Raw genomic sequence first — 14,487 nt, forward strand, 5'->3', positions numbered from 1 at the left:
GGTGGTTGGAGCAGGGAATGGTAACTCTGCACAATTTTAATTCTATCTCTCTTCCCTACTTCCTCTTCTTACCCAATCTGGAGATTGTGCACATGCAGAATATACTCTTTTCTCTTTCACTGTTCCCTTGGGTTTTTTCGTTAGCTAGTTTGTTTATACATATTCTGATATATAATATCAGGAAATATTTTTCACACATAGATACCAACATCTGCTTTAACAACATTCCTCATTCTGTTTCCCTATTGGAAAGACCTCCACCTCAATTCTGATCATCTTCTCCACTAATTTTCTCTTTCAATCTACTTTGACCTACATGAGATCCAAGAATCTTCCCCTTGTTATATAATTGTTTATATGAGACTGTTTCTGCTGATATATCTCTACCAAGAGAAAAGAAACCCAAGAGTTATCCCTCAGGTACAAATCAAAGCAAGTGCAGTACTTTAATACCTTAGCTACCTCTGTTCCTCCCACCAGGAAAGCCCTCCCTCTCCTCCTTTTTTACCTAAACCTTTTTGTTTTGCAGCCTGACCTCTTCTAGGAAGCTCTGCTTTCTCCAGACCCTCTACTTCTCTGCCACCCTATGGTTAATCAATGCATTCATTTCCTAGGACTGCCTTGACAAATTACTAGAAACTTAGTGGCTTCAAACAAAAGTTTATTTTCTCACAATTCTGGAGGCCTTAAATCCAAACTCAAGGTGTTGGCAATCCATGCTCTTGCTTTTTCTTTTTTCCCTTTGCTCATTTGTTTGTTTCTTAAATTCCACATTAGTGAAATCATATGGTATTTTTTGGCTTATTTCTCTTAGCGTTACACTCTCTAGTTCCACTCTTAGCGTTACACTCTCTAGTTCCAACCGTGTCATTGCAAATAGCAAGATTTCATTCCTTTTTATGGCTGAATAATATTCCTGTGTGTGTGTGTGTGTGTGTACACTACCTCTTCTTTATCCATTCTATTGATGTGTGTTGATGGGCACTTGCGCTGCTTCCATAATTTGGCTATTGTAAAAAAAAAATGTCCTATAAACATAGAGGTGCATGTATCCCTTTGAATTAGTGCTTTTGTATTTGGGGGGTAAATACTCACTAGTGTGATTACCAGATCATAGGGTAGTTCTAGTTTTAATTTTTTGAGGAACCTCCATACTGTTTTCCATAGTGGCTGTACCAGTTTGCATTCCCACCAACAGTGCAAAAGGATTCCTTTTCTGCACATCTTCACCAATACTTGCTATTTCTTGTGTTGTTGATTTTAGCCATTCGGACAGATGTGAGGTAATATCACACTGTAGTTTTGATTTGGATTTCCCTGATGATGAGTGATGATGAGCATCTTTTCATGTGTCTGTTGGCCATCTGGATACGTTTTTTGGAGAAATGTCTATTCACATCCTCTGCCCATTTTTTAATTGGATTATTTGCTTTTTGGTGTTAAGTTGTATCCTTCTTTATATATTTTGGATACTAACCCTTTCTCAGGTATGTCATTTGCAAATATCTTCTCCTGTTTCAGAGGTTGCTCCTTAGTTTTGTTGATTGTTTCCTTTGCTGTGCAAAAGCTTTTTATTTTTATGTAGTCCCAGTGGTTTATTTTTGCTTTTATCTTCCATGCCCCAGGAGACCTATCTAGAAAAATGTTGCTATGGCTGATGTCAGAGACATTATTGCCTTTGCTCTCTTCTAGGATTTTTATGGTTTCAGTTCTCACATTTAGGTCTTTAAACCATTTGGGGTTTATTTTTGTATATGGTGAAGCCATGCTCTCTCTGAAGGCTCTAGGAGGTAATCCTTTCTCTCTGCTTTCCCTATAATTCCTTGGCTTGTGGCAGTATAACTCCAGTCCCTGCCTGTGGATATTCACATGGCCTTACTCCTCTTTTCTGTGTCTCCCGGTCCTCTCCTTTCTCTTCTAAGGACACCTGTCCTTGGATTTAGAGCCCCCTATTATCTAGTATAATCTTATCTCAAATTTTACCATCATTACCTCTGCCAAAACCATTATTCCAAAAAAGGTCACATTCCAAAGTTCTGGTGTACTTGAATTTGGGGGAGTTCAACCCACTATAATCTTACACTGTTTGGTTTTATTCTTCAGTTGCCATGTTTTCAAAATAAAATTGCCAAAAAGATATATTTTTAACCTACCATCGCAACTAAAGGAGAGCACACACTAATTTTAATAGAGATGGGATTTTGAGAAATTTCTCCTACACTTTAAGAAATATGCAGGGCCTTTTTTTTTTTTTTTAGTGCCTTCTCTATAGAATATTTAAATTGTTTTCTTATATATAATGAAATCCCTCTCCTTAAAATTCACCTTCATTACTTTGTGTGTTTTACCTCCTGTAACTAGATGTTTCCCTCAATAGGTCCCCTACTTTTATACGTTTAGAATTTAAAATATCGTCCTTGTAATGAAGAAAACTCCTTGAAATAACCCGTGTGCACCATCTCAGAAAATGTCAGTCCAAACTAGCCACTGTCACTGAGACCCAGAGACAACATCTTGGAGGATGTCCCACTTTCCATCCCCTGAATCTATAATTCTCATTTATTTCATTACCACAACCCTCATCTCCATCTTAGTGACCCTCCTTATCCAATGCTTAATGGTAATGAAGACTAAGGCAATGCTATGATCCTTCTCTCTGGGACATAATACGTATTTTTAAACCGGAGCACTAAACTAGAATGTCACATCAGTTCTGCCCTTCTAACTCCCATTTGTCCTCCAAGACTCAGATAAAGTGTCCATCTATTCTGTAAATACTCTCTGATTCCTACAGATAAAAGTTATTTCCTTCTTTTCTGTGATCCTCTTTTATATGGATTTGTGCCCTAGCAGTCAATACAAACCCCTCACTGATAGGCCATTGTGTCCGTTTCTGTCTTTTCCACCAGTCTCTAAGGTCCATGAATGCAAAGGTAGTATCTTATGCTCACTTGCACCGTTAATGTTTGCTGCACACAGAAAGGTTGAAAGTTGAAGCCTTGTCTTTAAGTATCTTTATATGTAACCCCCAAGCATATTAGTGATAGTAACTATTACTTATAGTTCATAGCCAAGTCATGGCTGAGCATGATCCTAAACAGACAATTGTCCCTGTGCATTGGAGGCTATGATAAGCTAAAGCAAATAATTATTTCTAAACCACATTTGAAAAGGCAAAAAAAGAAAAGAAATAACTAGAATGAACCAGTAAATATATAGACCCAAAAGTAAGAGTAAGACCAATATAGACAGATTTTGTTTCAACCTGAAAGTTACCCCTCATCCCCCAGAAGCACTGTCCAAGTATGGAAAGATCTATCAAGTAGGATGACCCTGTGTTCCAATCACTGGTTGAACATTTAGTACCTGTGTGAACTTGAGCAATTACACTTAACATCCCTATGTCTCAATTTCTTCATCTGTAAAATGAGAATAATAACCACTTCACATAGCTGTTTTAAAGATTAAATGAGATACTGTCTATGCAATGACAAGCATAGTGCCTGGTTGCTATAGACTAAATGCTTAAATCCTCCCCAAAATTCATGTGTTGAAATCCCAATACCCAATGTGATGGTATTTGGAAGTAAAGCTTTTGGGAGATGATTAGATCATAAGGGTGGATCTCTCATGAATTGAATTAGTGCCTTTATAAAAGAGACCTCAAGAACGCTCTCACCCCTTATGCCACATGAGGATAGAAGAATGTGGCTGTCTATGAACTAGGAAGTAATCTTTTACCAAACAATCAATCTGCTGGTGCCTTGATCTTGGACTTCCCAACCTCCAGAACTATGAGAAATAAATGCCTGTTGTTTAAGCACCCCAGTCTATGGTACTTCTGTTATAGTAGTCCAAATTGACTAAGATACTGGCTCTTAGTGGATGTTCAATAAATGGTAACCATGGATGTTTCATCAGTGATAAACCATAAGTAGGCTCCAGTTTTTCAAGGAGAATAGATAAAAACTTTGTCATCAGCACTGCTAGAAATATTTTGTTTTTATGCGGTAGTTTTGTCCTTAGTTATATCAGAACTATTACTAGGGCATGGCACCAAATTTTCTTTTTTATGTAGCACATGGAAGATTTTGTTTTCAGGAATCTCCTTAGAATTCAAAGGTTCAACCATAAGTCAATGGTAAAATCTTTAGGTCTTATGCATTCACAAGTTAGAATTATAGTCTAGAGTAACATCCCATCTGGCTACTCATTTCACTAAGATTAAGTGAGGATTTCACTAAGATTAACCAGTACCTTCTAGTCACTGGAGGAGATGTACCATGTTGGACACTGCTCTAAGAAGCCCACTATCTAGTTGAAGGGAAAAGAGAATGTACTAGTCTCACATTAAGTGCCTCAAAGTGTCTGTACCTGCCCTCCATGATTTTGTCTACCCAGAACACAACTTTTCTGCTTCTACTCTAAACTATGTGCTTCCAGTGGGAGCTGCTATCATTACAGATTTCACCTTTATGTCAGTTAGATTTTTTGTATAACATCTCAAAACTCAGAGGCTTAAAGCAACAACCATTTATGTAGCTCATGATTTTGTGGGTTGGCAGTTTGGTCTGGACTCATCTAATGGTTGTTGTGGTCTCAATTGGTCATAATGATGGTACTCATGACTCACACTCAGCATGAGTGGTTAGCTGGTTGTCAGAGTAATAGGGATGACTGGGCCATATATCTCTCATTATCATGTAGGCTAGCCCAGACTTGTTCACATGCAAGTGGCAGGTCTCTGAGAGAGAAGGGAAATATGCATGGCATCTTGACACCTAGGCTTGGAATGGACACAGCATCACTTCTGCTGCATTCCGCTGACACCAAAGCAAGGTACAAAGCCAGCCAAGATTTAATGGATGGGTTAATAGACTCCATCCCTTTATGGAAGGAGCTACAAAGTCACAGGGACAAGTGAAAGGTCATGACTACTTCTACAATCAACCACAACCTTCCTAGCTAAATTCGAGAGCATATGCCCAGGCTGAACCAATCATAATACCTCCCTTTCCCACTCCCAGCCTCATTTTCTTGGCCCAGGGATGGACATCTGATAACTGCCTTATTAATCAGATATTGTATGCAGGACTTTTACCTTTGGGGTCAGACAGCCCAAGTAAAGTTTGTCTCTTATGGGAAAAATAAGACACTAGAGCTATCAGCAGTGTGTTTGCCTATCCCACAAAGCCCACCTTTGATGTGGAAGAATCCCATCATCAAATGGAGAGAATTAACTCAACATTTACAGAGCAGCAGAGGCCAAAGTTAATTCAAATATGCCAATCTTCTGGTTGGATTCCTTGAGACCCACAAGCCCCCTGCTTTTTCCATAATTACATTGCCTTCTATTTAGTTGTCATTCTGAGCCAAACTAGGTTCTGCCAACATGAGGCAGTATCTCAGAGGAGGCAAAAGCCATGTCCAACTGAGGGAAGACAAAGCCAGTCAAATGGAAAAGGAGGTAAGTGAGCCAGGGAGGTACAGATTTTGGACAGGTAGAGGTTCCTGGCAGAAAATTTCAGTACAGGGAATAACAATAGTAAATAGATAGAGATGAGTAAATGATAACCATGTCTGAAGCACGTGAACTAATTTGCTGAGGATTTTAGAGGAAGAAGAGAAAAAAAGACTGGAAAAGCAGTTGGATCAGATTAAGACTCTGGAGGGTCTTAATGCTATAATAAGGAATTTAAACTTTTGAGCAGGGAATGTTATAGTCAAAGAAGAGTTTGGGGAAGATCAATCCAGAGTCAGCTGATATGATGGATTTAAAGGAAAGAAATAAAATACGGAGATAAAGCCTGGGACAAAGAGGCCTTGAACTAGGACTACAGAAGTGGGTATGGAACAAGAACATGCAAGAAGGAAGCAACGTCCAGGACCGGGACTTGGAAACAAATGGAATGTATTGACCCTGGATGATGAGATGAACAGCAGGAGAAGCTTACTAAAGGCTAGAAAGACAAGTATTTAATTGGAGACAAGGGATATTTATGATGGCAGAAAAATTTACATGAGGCATTCAGCAGGTGCTTGGGGTCAGACAGGTGTTTTGTGAGTTCTCAGTTACCAAATACCAGTGGAGGGCCTTCTGTGTGTTCTAGTGTGGAGGGTCCCAGGACCACCACCATGCATATAAATGTCTCAAGGACTTGGATTCTAAAAAAGATTGTTGAAACACCAGGAACAAAAGAGGTCTACAGGAAGGTGTCCCTTCTATCCTCGCAAGCTGGCAAGACATATGGGGAGGGGAATGGTTTTATTTCTACTAAGTGACTAAAAAAGTGAGTGAGGGCAAATCAGTCTTAGAGTAGACTCTAGGTCCCCTACCCACAAACCTGGGCCCTCTCCCCTGGCCTGCATCTCCCTTTCCTTTTGCTTCCACCTTGCAATTAATTTGTGGCTACTGTTTTCCACACAATAGGAAAAAATTCAACGTGTGTATTTGTCAAGTCAGGAGCCATATTCAAAATCACTATCAGAACACAGTTACAAAACCCTTTAATACCTCCAACCAGACCAATGGTAGCAGTGTGAAGGAAATCCTTTGGCGGGAATAGAAGAACATGATTCACTAAGATTTAAAGCCGAGCCCTGCCTCTTAGCAAGATTTATGTCAGCACTCCCAACTTGGAGAAGGAGCAGATTCCTGGAGCAACTGGATGCCAACTGAGAGATGTCTGCATGGGAGAGGCTGGGAGGCAGGTAGGGGGTACCAAAAGCCACACTGGCCAGGCAGAAATGGAATTCTTGGCTTTAATGTTCCTTTTGCCTGCCTATTTTCATCTTTATAGAACAGCCCCTTCCCTGTCCTTCCCAATTCCCCATTTTCTTTTCTTTTTTCCTTTCTTTAAATGCAGTCTAATCCCGAGTATGAACTGATGTAGTTTGTGTGTTAGGGGGAAAAAATCTCTCTCTTTTTCTGCCTTTTTTTTTTTCTTCTTCTTCCCCTGGCCCAGTTCATTATTTTTCTTTCTTGTCACTCAGTGTGATAGGTTGAACAGAAGTGCACAGATGAGCACTGAAAACGGTGTCACAAGGCCTTAATCTAGTCTTTAATGCCTGACTTCAGAGATGTCATTTATCTTCTAACTGCAGCAGGCATCCACCAACTTTATCTCTAATAATATATTGATGGATTAAAAGGGTCGGGCAGGAGACCGGGCTGGAAAAATTGCTTATTGACATCAAAATACAGTGCCCTCAACCTGATAAACATGGAGGGCTCGTGTATCTCCCAGAATAGTTGGCGTAGCTATAATTTTTTTTCTAACATGTTTCCCCCAGGTTCATGGGGTGGTCCAGTAAAATAAACAAATACTAAACATTATTTCTATGCTGACATGGCCAGGGAACACACAAGATATTTTAGGAACACATTTTTAATGTCAGATTTATAAATATACCCCCCTTATTTTATGACACCTTATAGCATATACTATGACAACTTGAAACAGGCACCTATAGTCTTGGCAGCATTCAAATATTCTTCATGCAGTTTGCTGGAGCAAAAGCTCCCGCTAGTACCTGATTATGCTTTTGGACGGCCAGTAACGTAAGGCTATTTCAGCAGAGAGATGAGGCTAGTAATCTCAGAATGTAAATGAAGAGAGCCTTTGGAAAGGTTTCCTTTGTTTATTGTTCTCTTCATTTCATTGTTTGGTTGGCAGCTACATGTTTCAAATCAGGGTCCCCTTCCCACCCACCCCCATAGGCTATGCCTATGCAAGTGAATTTTAGAATAAACCAAAAAATAATTGTAACCTGCTAACTCCCACTTAGTGGGTAGTTCCTAAACAGGCTCTTTTCAAAATTACCTGTTGTTGGACTGAATTACGTCTAATTTTTTTTTTGACCTTAGAAATTAGTTTGCATGTAAAGATACTCTCCTGGGAATGTGTTGCTTTTTAATTTCATAAGTAGCAATGTTGTTGACTTTCACCTGATTTTCAAACGATAGTGACTTCTTCAGTTCAACTTCCTTTGTCTGGAAAACAAGCTCTAAAAATACCTTCTAAGAGGAGGGAAGTGACCTTATTTTAGTATTTTTTTTATTACTTCATAATATCTTTTTCAGAGTACAAAGGTAATGTCATATAGGTTGTCTGGAAGACGTGCTTTTAAAGGAGATTTGCAGAAATGACACAGTATTCCAGCATTTTATAAATTTTGTAGGAAATGTTTTTATGTTTATGCTCCTGCTGATATGACAAGAGCACCTTATTTGGGATTGCCTGAGCCAGGATCCTGGATGTCAGTGTCTGAACCTAGAGGTCCTAGAGAGGAAATTCTCCACAGCCCAAGAAGACCTGTGGCCAAGCTAACTGTTGTCTACTTGCTCCAGCTATACAAGGTACTGATCCTCTCTTGTAGCAGTTTCCCCAACTATAAAAGGGAAAGAACAATAGCATTTATTTCATGGAGTTGTATTAAATGTGTTCATATATACAAAGTGGTTACAGTAGTGTCTGATACATGGTGAACGTTCCATAAATCTCACCTATTACTGTTACCTTCCTCTTTAAAATTACTAGGTTTGTAATGACATCTCTTTCCTAAAGAAGGATGACCTGAGATATGGCCAGGAAAGGAAGGTATCCACTAAGAGTAAATGTTATGGAAGAGCATCAACAGTGAGGGGGGGTGGAGGTTCTGAGGCCAAGAAGGATACTAAAATGAAACAACACAAAAGCTGGCAAAAATCCTAATTGTGTCTTTACCTATATGGTGGCAAAATTCTGATCACAAGATGAGAAGAGAAGATGAGCATTAATATGTACATTTTCAAAACAAAGCATCAGTGTCCCTTGACCACTTCTATCGATTTCCTGGCCAAAGAGGGTAATATATGAGGGTGGGAGTGACTGGCGTTGTTGCATAAAACCCTGATACTAAAATGACAGTCTTTAAATTCATAGGTCCTGGAAGAGTTTGAGAAGAAAAACTGAATTTGGAAAGTAGAATGGAGCCCATTCCAAAATGACCTGTCAGTCTTCCTTGAATGCTCTGCAATAGACCCTGTATCTAAGAAATGTCTTCTATATTGAGAGCACTGCAATTAGCATGAGTCGTTTGGCTACATGGACAGAATTCAAAGTGCAGAATATAAAAGCTAAGAATCCAAAACTAATCACTTAAAGACTCCTCTACACAGAAACATTCAAAGGAAGATTAAGGATCAATGTGACTGAAGTACACAAGCTGAATCGGGAGTAAAAATAATAATACACACAATTTACAGGGCACTGACCGTATACCAGGATCAGGTCCAGGTCTGTCCTACTCCAAAGACATGCTCTCAATTCTAACATTTACATTCCAAACCACATTCAGGCTCTGACTGCAGGAAGCAAGGGCAAGACCGATTCCCAAGGTTCTGAGCTAGTGGGTTTTACTGGCAAGGAAGGAAGAAACTCTAAGTTTCATGTGCCTATGATTTGGCCTGATACACATGAAGATGATCCCTGAGCAGATGGTCCCCAACCTTAGGAACTCTAGAGATTTACTCCTTCCTCCTCTGTCTTCAGTTGTCTTCTGGGGATAAAGAAATCATCAATTCTTAGTGCTGTCATCAAATGGAGTCAACCGAAGGTAAGACAATAGAGGGCCCATGACCCAGAAACCCTATTAAAATATTAAAGGGTCCATCCAGACTCCCATGATTCACTGTATTCACAGAAGACAGATTTCCTTCTTACAACTTCTGTTTAAATTTCTCTTCTTGATATTTCTAAGTTCAACAATCACACTCTTGTCCAACAAATTAATCTGTATGACTTGCTTTATAATCAGTGAAAATCAAACAACAAAGAGAAGAGAAATATAAGTCCTAGCTCATTCCAATGTGGGTTTTGTTCTCATTGTCCAAAAAGAAGCCAACCTTGTGAGTTATGGGCCAGGTGCCAAGTGTTTCTACATCAATTTCACGTCTAACCTCACCACAACTCTGTAAAATAGGTATTATGAGGAAACAGACTCAAAAAGGGTGGGTGACTTGCCCAAGGTGATGCAACAAATAAACAGCAACATCAAGATTCAAACCCAAGCCTCTCTGTTCATCAAGTCTGACAGTCCTAGCCACTTGTCATTTGGCATGGTATTGCAGCATTTTGGATGTGTATCTATACTTGGGGATGTAATAAAACCATAGCAGAGAACACATCATCTTTCTTAATCTCTGTTTATAGAAAGAGGCACAAAGAATATGGGGGTAATATCAAGGTAGTATCAAGGTTCAAGGGTAACTCTATGCCTTTGCTTATGACCTCTTTTAAAACTCAGTTCTCATTCCAGAATTTTCCTTGAATATACAATGTTTCTTTCTCTTAAATTCACATATACTGCCCAGGGACTCCTGATGATGCTAGAATTTTATTGTGATATCCAGATGGTCCTGTCACCATTTTCAGATGCTTCCAAGGACTCAGCTCTCCCTGTAACTAGAGGTGCCACTTTCTTTTGCGTGCTCAGCGGTGTCACTGATGATAGCTCAATTATCAGAGGGTATAAATCACTCTGGAAAAATCGATCTCTTCCTACCTGATTGCACAAGTGTCCCCTTCATTGAAGCACAAAGCACATGTGAGGGCTGGTCATGAGGAGCATCAGGATAGTGGCCGCAGCTGCAAAGGAAGATTCAGTCAGTGCAGAAAGAGGGTGGTGACGGGGTATCTGGATACAGAGAAGGAAGTTGGCAACAAATGCTGGATGGACTAAAGCAGATTCACTTTTAGTATAAAGTATCACATCAAACACCAAGAAGCTGTATGTCAAATGTCATACAGCCTAATGAGGCTAAAAGGTCAGTGCTGAGATTAACAGGGCAAACAAAATGAATAAAAAATAGTAAAGACCAGGGGTGCATGGGTGGCTCAGTCTGTTAAGCATCTGACTTTGGTTCAGGTCATGATCTCATGGTTCATGGGTTCGAGCCCCACATCGGGCTCTGTGCTGACAGCTCAGAGCCTGGAGCCTGCTTCGTGGATTCTGTCTCCTTCTCTCTCTGTCCCTTCCCCACTCATACTCTGTTTCTCAAAAACAAATAAAACATTGAAAAAAAATTTTTTTTAAATAGTAAAGACCAGCAAACAGCAATAAATGTATTCACCCAAATAAAAAAACAAACAAGAAAATGAGTCTACTTACCCTAATGCAGTAGTAGTAAAACTACTCATCAAAGAAAGAAACTAAAGATTCTGGAGAGGAACAGAAATGCAAAGCATAGCTGTAAGTTCTCCAGAACACTCTCTGGGGCCCCTTACCCTCTGTAGGAGAGCAGCTGGTGGTGACTCATCATGTTTTCACACTCAGCTTCTGTCCTGGGAGGTCTATCCCACAGTCTCTTGCCACTATAATCTCCTCATCCAGTGACCTTCCCTCTCAGGTGCCAACTGGCAAAATATTTAATCAAGACTACTCTCCACAATGTCTACTTGATTCAAGTGAATCTCACCCACCAAATAGCAGAGAGGGCTGCTGGCTCCTTTCTGGAGTCCCCATGCTGTTCCACCCTCCCATCTTTCTCAGGTTTCCTCACCTGCTGCTCACATAGACACAGAGGCACACCACCAAGTCTGCTACCCAACTGGGGAATCAGATGCCAATGAGATGTTTGGTGCTTCCCCCTAACACTTGGGTTTTGGGGGCAGAGGAGACCTCTCCAGCACAATGATGGCTTATCATGGTTCCCATGATTTCTTCTTCTCCTTCATGTTCTGATTATATAGTTAAGCTCCTGGATATTTGTGTAGATAGAAGATCCAGTGAGGCTATCCTTGATAAGCCCCAGTTACTAGGAGGTTCTCTAGAATGTGAGGTACTTGATGTCTCCTTTCCCTCAGTTTTTTACCCTTTAGTGGTCATTTCAGAGGAAGCACAAATCCCAGTGAACACCCTGTTACACACACAATTACTTTGCACTATAAAACAACTTAGTAAAAACATGCATGCAACTTTTTAAAAATGTGAACAGGAATACATATTTAAGTAAATTACTAAAACTGCTAAAATGAGAGACTATAAGAAATAAATATATATGAAAGAGAAATTAAGAGACATGGAAAATAGACTGAGGAAGTACAATTGATAAGAGCATGAGAAGGAAAAGGTGGTGGGGTAAAGGAGTTGGAGTCAAAGGAAGATAATAGAAAAGAAAATGGCTAAGAACTTTTTGCAGAATTAATTAAAGAGAAGACTCTTCTGATTTGGGTACCAAAATGAAGGGATGCTTGGGTGGCTCAGTCAGTTAAGCATCTGACTCTTGATTTCAGCTCAGGTCATGATCTCACCTTTAGTGACTTCGAGCCCTGAGCCAGTTTTCAGCATGGAGTCTGCTTGGGATTCTCTCTCTCTTCCCCCCTCTTTGTCCCTTCCCGCCAATAAATAAACTTTTCAAGTACCAAAATGAAAACCAAACATGGTAAATTAAAATATATCCATGCCAAGCACATCTTAGTGAAACTGTAGATAATCTGGAACTAAAAGAGTATCTTAAAGCAACCAAAAAGAAAAGTTAAATTATGTATAAAGAAATAGTTCTATGTCTTAATAGCAACTGCTCATTAGCAACAATAGAGGCCAATCAAGTACTATCTTCAGTGTGCTAAAAGTAAGTAACTATTAACTTAAAATTCTTTGCCCAGCAACACTATTACATAAAGGCAAAAAATGTATTTTCAAACAAATAAAGTGAGAGAATTTACCATTCCTAGTTTCTTGCTACAAGAATCACTAAAGAATATTCCTAAATAAAGATGTACTGACAAAAACAAAAGATATATGCTCAAAGCCACCCTGACAAAAATAATAAAAATATGTATGTATAAGGTTCTTAACTGAAATATTATTTGGAAGAGAAAAGACCAGAAACAACCCAAATGCCTATCAATAGAAACTGGTTGAATTAACTATGGGGTACTATGCTGTCAAAAAGGGAATAGGGAATATCTTAATATACTATTATGAAGAAATCTTCAAGATATATTATTAAGTAAAAAAAAAAAGCAAGATGAGAAGTATTTACAGTGACTTCTGTTTATTTAAGAAAAGGGATATAAATATGTATTTGCTGATATTAAAAAATCATAAATCATTTAAAAAATTGTTACCTATAGAAGAGGGAAGAGCATTGGTTAGAGGATAAGGATAGACCCTGGACTCCTTTGAATATGACCTGTTTTGTAGATTTAATCTTAGAACCATTTAAATATTTTACATAATTATAAAACAAAATTAAATAAAGCAATCCCCAAGAATCATAACTTTTCAGCATAACAACTTAAAGGAGTTATTCCATATAACTTTACAATATAGTAATTTGACTATATATCCCTAAAGGGATATAACCTAACAACAAAAATGAGGGAAAAATATATGGTCTTTAGTAAACATGTTGCTAGTAATAATGTCAATATTGTTTTATTTTTATTTTGAAATGGATCAGTTATTTAATTAGGTCCTTTGTAAGAAATTTAGAACACTCCCATTTGTGCGGATGAACTCCACCTGTGAGAGAAAACAGAGCGGAGGTAGCCTTGAAGCTGAGGAACAGCTTTGATTTTTGGTAGCATTTACAAGTCCACAGCTTTCTGATCAATCTTGCTCTGCTCTACAATCTCATATTTCTCTTTCTCCATGTCAAAGACTTCACCTTCCTGGTGTCTGGGTTCATATAGCTTCTTCTTCTTGAAGTAAGCATCAATGAGATGTCTTGGGATTTTCATGTTGCTTATAACAGTTTTGGTGGAGGTGGCAATCACAAGTTTCTGGTGTGTTCTATGCAAAGAACTTGATTGAGGGCCAGAGATGCAGTCACAAGTGGCAAGCCACTGCTCAGCTGTTTCAGGAAAACTACCCTCTTATTTCTGTGGTGCCCAGTGAGGATGACCAAAATGGTCCCAGGAGTGATGGTAGCTCACAGTTTTCTCACATGCTGATTGAAAGGTTTTTTGCCATGGCTCAACAGCTTTCGAGGCACATTTTCAGTAGGATAATACCTAGGCATTTTACAAAGTTTAACCAGTCAGGTACCAGCATTCTTGTCACCACCATCTGGTTTTGTGTTAGTAGCAAGAACCTTCTCCTACTTTTTGTATTCAACCCTAGATTTAGCTGCTGAATACTTCCTCTGGTACACTGCCCTTCTGGAATACATAGTCAATTGGAAATATCTGCCACTTCCCCTAACTAGGACAGGGTTTCGGCTGCAGTGGGGCTTCCCCTTCTTTGGCATTTTAGCCTTAAGGTTACCCTTCTTAACTCTGCCACCAGCATCAGCCTTCTTGGCTTCAGGTTCTTCTACTTAGTATCTGGTTCTCAGCTTTTTCACCCACCATCTTACAAGATGGGGAAGACTCAATATTCTTAATATGAGACAGTTATATAGTATTATAAGATAAATAAAATGAGTGCTTATTCCACTATGGTTAAAAACTAAGGCTTTCAAGGGTGACCGGATGACTCAGTCAGTTAAGTATCTGACTC

General features: G+C 39.1%; 1 pseudogene; it reads right to left on the minus strand.

The window, feature by feature from the left end:
- Positions 1–13,447: 13,447 nt before the first annotated feature.
- On the minus strand, positions 13,448–14,060 carry LOC106976848 (60S ribosomal protein L6-like; annotated as a pseudogene).
- Positions 14,061–14,487: the final 427 nt, after the last annotated feature.

The sequence above is a fragment of the Acinonyx jubatus genome, chromosome C2 (assembly GCF_027475565.1).
Source record: "Acinonyx jubatus isolate Ajub_Pintada_27869175 chromosome C2, VMU_Ajub_asm_v1.0, whole genome shotgun sequence".
Lineage (NCBI taxonomy): Eukaryota > Metazoa > Chordata > Mammalia > Carnivora > Felidae > Acinonyx > Acinonyx jubatus.